Source organism: Pyrus communis, chromosome 2 (assembly GCF_963583255.1).
Source record: "Pyrus communis chromosome 2, drPyrComm1.1, whole genome shotgun sequence".
NCBI classification, from domain to species: Eukaryota; Viridiplantae; Streptophyta; class Magnoliopsida; order Rosales; family Rosaceae; genus Pyrus; species Pyrus communis.
Genome location: NC_084804.1, coordinates 2,079,637 through 2,087,962, shown reverse-complemented (window position 1 = coordinate 2,087,962; position 8,326 = coordinate 2,079,637). Strand labels below are relative to the sequence as shown.

General features: G+C 38.9%; 1 pseudogene; it reads left to right on the top strand.

Annotated features, from left to right (window-relative positions):
- The first annotated feature begins 1,453 nt into the window (after positions 1–1,453).
- On the top strand, positions 1,454–4,997 carry LOC137721268 (G-type lectin S-receptor-like serine/threonine-protein kinase At1g61550; annotated as a pseudogene).
- Positions 4,998–8,326: the final 3,329 nt, after the last annotated feature.

Sequence of the window (8,326 nt, the reverse complement as noted above, 5' to 3'; positions counted from 1 at the left end):
GTGGCGCTTTCGTCTTTGCTAGCTTGCGTAGCTTTTTGACAGCAAAGTATCTGTGAGTGGACTCCTTCTAAAATGCACGTTTTATTAGTAGAAATGCATACATGATTTACTGAATACGTTTTGTGAATGTTTTATGAGAAATTGATTATCATGCTATATTGAGCTTATTTTGGAATACCATATTTTCTATCGAACCTATGTTCTTATAGGGTATCTGATGGATGACGATATACTATTTAGAACATTTTTTCACACTTCTTTATAGTATATATAAATGATGTATGATTTTATACTATGAAGATGATTTTGAGATATATGTACCTATGTTTTGGACAAATTATGTTCAATGTTTTTGTGCGTATCTAGTGGTCACTATTCCGCCAGAGGTGAGGATCTGGTGCTGGCATGTGGGCTGGAAGAAATAATCCCTGGCTTCGAGTTGAGGGACATGGAGCTGGCAAGGGTCCTGGACAAATAATCTCTGGCTACGGGTGCAGAGATTTAGGAGCTGGCATGTGGGCCGTGAGATATTATTATTGATACCACTATTTAGTACACTATATATGAGATATACTTTATGAGATGTTTTATGGTATACTAGGGTTTTCGGAAAACCTACCACTTATTATGCTATTAGTTGGTTTTGTTTCTGGGGACTCACGTGAGAACTTTTCAGTGGGTCACCCATCTTGAGAATGCTCACTTGAACTCGCTTAACTTCGAGGTTCTGATGGAACCCAAAGCCAGTGAGTTCCCAAAAGGCCGCGTACTATATGGAGGTGGGCATGTACATATAAGTCACATCCCAGTCTCAACTCCGTCGTAGCACGATATTGTCCGCTTTGGGCCCTAGCCACGCCCTCATGATTTTGTTTCTGGGAATTCACATGAGAACTTCCTAGTGGGTCATCCATCTTGGGAATGCTCTCGCCCGAACTCGCTTAACTTTGAAGTTTCGATGGAACCCGAATTTAGTGAGTTTCGAAAAGGCCTCGTGCCATATAGAGGTGGGCAAGTACATATAAGACACATCACCTCCTCTCCGTTGATCCATGTGGGATGTTACAATAAGTCATTTATTCTTGTTCTCATGCATTCTAAATGGCTTGCGTCACCCTCAGGTGTCGGCCAGCACGTGCCTATCCTGGTGTTCGTGAAATATAGGGGTCGTGGCGTGTCAATCACTATCTCGTTCCCCATTGGTTTTGATTGAGATATGTCCGCTTTCACATTGATCACAAGGCTTTCAATCGCCCACGTACTCTCATACAAAGATATTGGACTACTTTTTTCGTTCAAATGTCAAATATCTGACATTTCGAAGTTTTCTGCCAATCATTTTGAGAGCAATGGTAGACTTTTCCTCGTAACAAAATTGAAGAGTCATTTCGTCACAAGGAAATTTACAGATACGCTTCTCAATTCTTTTTCTAGAAAACATATTAGAATTCCGATGGGTTTAGAACCGAAACCATTGGTAGTATTTTCGGTTCCACCATGTTCTTCCTAATCTTCTTCAGCTTGCTTCTGTCACAGCATCATTGTGCTGAAGTTTATGAAATAACACCGTCACAACCATTTTCACAGACACAAACCCTTGTCTCCCCCAGCCGCATTTTTGAATTGGGGTTCTTCAGTCCTAATGGTTCGATTAACAAGTACGTGGGGATATGGCACACGGCCATATCTCCGCGTAAAGTTGTATGGGTTGCCAACAGAGAAAATCCTATTGCAGCTTCAGATACGTTGGCTAATTTGACAATTAGCAGCAATGGGAATCTGGAGCTTGTAGATGGGAAGCAGAATTCTTTTTGGTCAACGAATATTTCAGTGCCATTTAATGGTTCAGCTGCAGGGCTTTTGGACAGTGGAAATCTTGTCGTAGAACATGACGATGTCGGAGCTGATCCATTATGGCAGAGTTTTGATTATCCTAGTGACACACTTCTACCAAGTATGGTGCTGGGATTCGATAGTAAATCCGGGAAGTGCAGTTTAATGAAAGCCTGGAAAAGTGAGAGTGATCCATCAGCTGGCTTGTTCTTGGTTGAACTTTCACTGGACGTTCCGTCACAAGTGTTCATTTGGATTAATGAATCGAAACCCTACTGGAGAAGTGGGGCATGGGATAAATCAAGGTTCATCGGGGTACCGGATATGAATAATCAATATCTAAGTGGATTCACTCTAAATGATGATCTGAACCAGGGAACAAAATTGTTTTCTTACAGGGTTTTTAACAATACGCCTTCATATCTTGGCATCTCTTCAGACGGAGTACTGAGTTTTTTTAAGCCTTCAGACAATGGCAGCAAATGGTGGATTCCCTGGGTGGCACCGGTGAATCCATGTGACATTTATGGAACGTGTGGAGTTTATGGTGTCTGCAAAGGTTCTGAATCTCCAAATCCAAATTGCGAGTGTTTGAAAGGGTTTGTACCAAAAACAAATGTGGAATGGAGCAACAGAAACAGGACTGGAGGGTGTGTGAGGCACACCGAATTGTTTTGTGATCAGAGTAACACAAGCAGGTTATTTTCTTCGGAAGGAAAAGAAGATGGGTTCCGGAAGATGGTGGGATTAAAGCTACCAGATTTTTGTGAGCTTATCAAAAATCTGGAGGCTGACGAGTGCAAGATACGATGCCTAAATAATTGTTCTTGTCAGGCTTATGCGCAAGTTAATAATATAGGGTGTTTGGTCTGGTCCAGTGACCTTATTGATATACAAGAGTTTGCCTCTGGCGGGATGGATCTTTATATTCGCCTAGCAAACGGAGAATTAGGTAAACAAATGAGAATTATTTCCTGCAGAATAATTAGAAGTATCTTTTATTTTCTGTCTCATACTTTACTCATTGCAATTCATAAATTCATTTTTTCAGATGAAGGAAAGCCTGTAAAGCTAATTGCTAGCGTCACTGCTGTTGGTTTTATCAGTATCTTGACTGCCATAGCTTTCGGCGTTCAGAGACTGCGCGGTAAAAAAACAGGTAGGAGAATAACATAGAGTGATAGCAGCTGATGCATTATTCAAATTAGTATATAACTTCGATGCATAACTTCACAAGAACATATTTACTGCTTCATATCCATTACTTGATAACCTTGTTGTGATGAAGAAGTTGTGATTGTTATATTTTCGAAACAGGGAACACGAAAGAAAAAATGAAGTTAATGCAGTTGAATCATACAAGTGATAATTCAAGGGACAATCTCCAAGAATACATAAGAAAATATGATCCATCAGAGCTATTCATCTACAATTTTGACAGCATATTAAATGCCACAAACAATTTCAGCAACATGAACAAACTCAGGGAAGGAGGTTTCGGCCCTGTTTACAAGGTGACTATTTATTTATTTATTTCAATTCCAAAATACAATATAGTGTTTTCAACACCGGCTAGAAGCCTAAAACTACAGGACACGGACATAAATCGAATGCTTAATATGTAGGGTAAGCTACAAGAAGGAAAGGAAATAGCAGTAAAAAGACTATCTAGTAGGTCGGGGCAAGGCATAGAGGAGTTCAAGAATGAGATGCTGTTGATCTCCAAACTCCAACACAAGAATCTTGTTAGGATCATGGGCTGCTGCGTCAAAGACGATGAAAAGTTACTGATATATGAGTTCATGCCGAACAGAAGCTTGGATACTCTTCTATTCGGTTAGTTTCACTGCCACCTTTCATGTTCCGATGAAATTTCTCATTGTTACATATTGTTCTTTTGTTACCACAATTGGAAATCCCTTAGCTCTTTGTAATCCCCCGATTCTTATGATTTTGTTACTATTATTGATCACATTTTTTATGGATTTTATCGATTAGATCGTACGCGCAGAGCATAGCTTGATTGGGCTAGACTCTTCAATATTATTCTGGGAGTTGCTAGAGGACTTCTTTATCTCCACCACGATTCCCGTTTGAAGGTAATCCATAGAGATTTGAAGGTTCGTAACATTCTCTTGGATGAGAATATGAACCCAAAAATTTCAGATTTTGGATTGGCATGAATCTTTGAAGCGCCACGGAGTCTAGCAAATACTCACAGGGTTGTAGGAACACGGTATGCACATTCTTTTCCTATTATTGGCACTTTCATTAAGACTAGAAACAGAGAAGACATTTTTTTTCCAGTTATTAATACAAATGAATTGCTTGTGCAGTGGTTATATGTCTCCAGAGTATGCCATGGATGGGATATTTTCTGAAAAATCTGATGTCTATAGCTTTGGCGTCTTGTTATTGGAGATTATCGCCGGCAAAAAGAATACTAGCTTCTATTACAACGAGGAACAGCATGGATTTTTAGCTCATGTAAGCTAATCACTCAAAATCTTCATTTGGATTTGTGTTTTTAAGATGCTAAATATGGCAGATTATAACAATTGTAGGCAACATTTACAATATGACTTTTGTCAGGTTTGGCACTTATGGAATGAAGGCAGGGGACTGGACTTGCTAGATGAAGTATTGGTGGGTTCATATTTGTCCTCAGAAGAAATGAGATGCATGCACATCGGACTCCTTTGCGTGCAGGACAAGTCTGAAGATAGGCCAACCATGCCGGACGTAGTTTTCACACAAAGTAGTGAGACGGATCTTAAACTACCTAAGCAACCTATATTTTCTTATTTCCGAATCTCTCTCTCTAATCCTAAACCCCGATATGACAATATTTTCTCCGCAAATGAAGATACCATACCGTGATCGAAGGTCGGTAAGCAATAGAACGTTGTTACATCACAATGCAATGGATTTTGGCGATTGCACGTGTAAATACAAGTAGGGTTATTGCACGTGTAAAAGTTCCGCAGCTTATAGACCGCAAATCTGTTATTTAATACACGGCGATGTCTTATTATCCTCAAACAATTTCACAATTTCAATGGTAGGCTGAGGTGACAGATAATCGAAACATTTTGTTTAGTGAATTGTTTCTTCTGAATCTTATTTGACGCAGCACAAAGTGATGAATGGGTTACCAACGTAATCTTCTGTAGAACAAAGTTTGGAATTTACCAGAAAATTGAAAGAAATCTCGAAAGGTTGTGTTTGATAAATTCTTGAATGCCCAAATGATTACATCCAGATGACTTAAATGAAGTTTTCAAACGTTTGGAGCAACTCAAAAGGACTGTTAGAAATTAAAACAACATTAACTAAACACTAATAGGATGGAGAAACAAGATTTGATTTTTAATACAAAACTTTAAATGCCGTTTTGGAGGATGAAACAACCCCGGATGATCATCAGCTATCGTACTTCACAGCAAAGAAGTGAGTTGGACTTGTAGCATCGTTTCCTTTCCGAAAAGGTATCACATGCCCAAATCGGTGCTCGGACATCGAATCTGCAAATTTCTAGTGTGTCCTTTTATCTTCCGACGGTCCATTTCCTTTTCGATCTAGTTTTTCATTTGTTCTACATCATTATTTTTGTTAGATCTCACATCACCCAGGGGAGAGGATCCTCTATGCCTTATATGTACATGCTCACCTCCATATAGCATGAGATCTTTTTGGAGCTCAGTGGCTTCAGAGTTCATCGGAACTCCGAAGTTAAGCGAGTTTGTGCGAGAGCAATCCCAGGATGGGTGACCCACTGGGAAGTTCTCGTCTGAGTTTCCAGAAACAAAACCGTGAGGGCGTGGTCGGAGCCCAAAGCGGACAATATCATGCTAAAGCGGAGTTGAGCCCGAGATGTGGTGGAGCCTGGATTGGGATATGACAATTTTCTACTAAAATTACAATCATGCATGGAAATCACACATAGCATGATATGGATGGACAAACAAAGTGATGACACTGCCCGCAGTGCAGATCGCCTCAGACTTGTTTTTGTAACAATTTTGATCAAGGCGGGTGCTTATCTCTGGCTAGTAAAATAAAATTTTCAAGATGTAAAATTCGGAACTAAACAAATTAAAAAAACCCCACAAATAAAAGCATTTTAATTCTCAGAAAACAACCTTTAAGCTTTAAGCAGCGGTACAAACACATCGTCTCACCGGTAATGATCTACACAATATATCTTGTCCCGTTCATCGTTTATGAATTAGGCACCCCAAAAATCATATTTACCAAAAAAAACAAAAAAAAAAGACTATATATATGCATATGATATTTTCAGTCTGCAGGAGATCCAACTGCTCTCAGTTCGCCACGTGAGGCGAGAAACTATTGGTAGCAATGAACCGTTAGATATGTACAGAAGGAGCCAAAATATATATCAAAGTCTTGTGCATGACTTTGACAGCATTGGTTGAAGTTTACCGATATGCTTGAAACAGGGACACCTATGTTTGAAATGTGAATCATCCACCTACTCAATTTTAGCCCAAAACAGTATTTCAATGTTCGTTCGTATTGCTTTTCAGGGAATTTTTTAATCATGCAGATGCAAATTAGAACCGAAAGTTGTTGTGTTTGGCTCATATACTTATGAGTTGGCAACAATTTTGATAGTGTAACTTTCTGAATGCTACAAGGAAATGGCAGCAGCCATTTGTGATTTTGTGTTTGGCTTTCGGTTGTGGCATGGAAGTCTTGTTTCAAGAGAAGACATGGTGACCGCCACAAGCAAAGATGGAAGCAAGCAAGTCTTGACTTTGTGTTTGCTTGCATGCAATTGTGCATGTTTTATTTTCTATGCATTGAATGGCAAATGGAGAAAAAGTTGTACTTTATAGGCTACGTATAGAAAAGGGTGTTGAATATGCCATGTGAACTTGAGATTTTCTTGGTCTTGGTTGTTGGCATAATTGTTGGTGCATAAGTGAAGGAAATAGTTATGCATTGTGTGTGCATCCGGAGGAGAACACAAAGGAGATAAAGTGTATCTTGTACTAGTTATTCTCATAGTGAAGAGTAATATCTATCCGGGGACGTAGGCAGGATTTTGCCGAATCTTGTAATTCTCTCGGTGTCTTTATTTCTTGTTCTTTAAACTGTTCAACTGTGTGTTTGTATTTTGGTGAGATAATCTGAATATAGTTTTGCACTGACCGGCCAAAGTACAACAAAAGTAGTGTTAATGCTTTGAATTCCTCCATGTTCTTCCTATTCTTCTTCAGCTTGCTTCTTCTGTCACGGCACCATTGTGCCGCAGTTTACGAGATAAGTCCTGCATAACCATTATCTGCGGGACAAACTCTTGTCTCTCCCGGCCAGGTTTTCGAATTGGGATTCTTCAGTCCTAATAATAGTTCCGGTATTCATTCATGTTAAAAGCTTTATATATATAATCACTATATTCATACTGCAGGGGTTATATATCACCTGAATATGCAATAGAAGGTCTGTTTTCAGTAAAGTGGGATGTTTATAGCTTTCGGGTATTGCTGCCAGAGATTGTAAGCGGCAGAAGGAACACTAGCTTTCCATCAAAGGAATACTTGAGCCTTATTGCATTCGTAAGTACACACATGATGTTTCAAATGCTCAGTGCACGCTATTTACTTCTCTAATCCGTAGCTGTAACATTGGAACGACACTTTGGAATGTTTTCAGTCACCCGTGTATTCCCATACTATTGTATATGCAAAGATAGTGTTAAAGAAATCAACCCCATCTCATTAAAGGACCTACACAAATCTAGAATAAAGAATTCTAGAACATTCACTAAGGTTGGTTAGCTAGATTATCCAAGTTAAAGTAGTACTTTGTGGAAATGACTAGAATATTGTTTCTTAAGTTGGTGGAAGAGTCTAGAAGAATGGTGAGGTTTCCACCAACATGCAAGATTAGTGTAGATAATTCTAGCTTAGGAAGTTAGCGGAATTATCTAGATATCTCTAGCATGGTGTGTCCATGCTTCTCCAAGGTTCCATCCATGCCTATAAAAGGAGAAGACATCCACACCATTTGTATCAACAAATCAACAAGCAACCAATCAATTAAGAAGAGCTAAGTAAGAGAGTGGGAAGCCTTGTAAGTAGTCTTGTAAGAGTGTGAGTGCTCTAGAGTTTGTCTCTAGAAAGTAAGTGAGTGTCATTGCTTCTAAGAGTGTCCTTTGAGAGTGTTGTAATATTTGTTTGTGTAATACAAGTAATTTGTTTACTTGTATTGTCTCTCCAACACTTGTGTTAGAGCTGAGTACTCCAAGTTTTTTTTTTCACCCCAACAGACTAAGTTTTCAGTCAAATGTCAAACATCTACAACGATTTCTTTGAGAGCAATGGTAGAATTTTCCTTATAACAAAATTGAAAAGTCATTTTCTCCCAACGATTTCTTTTTTTTATTTTTTTTTATTTTTTAACCCAGATACTCTTCACCTTTCTTTTTCTAGAAAACGTATTAGAATTCAAATGGGGTTTGGAA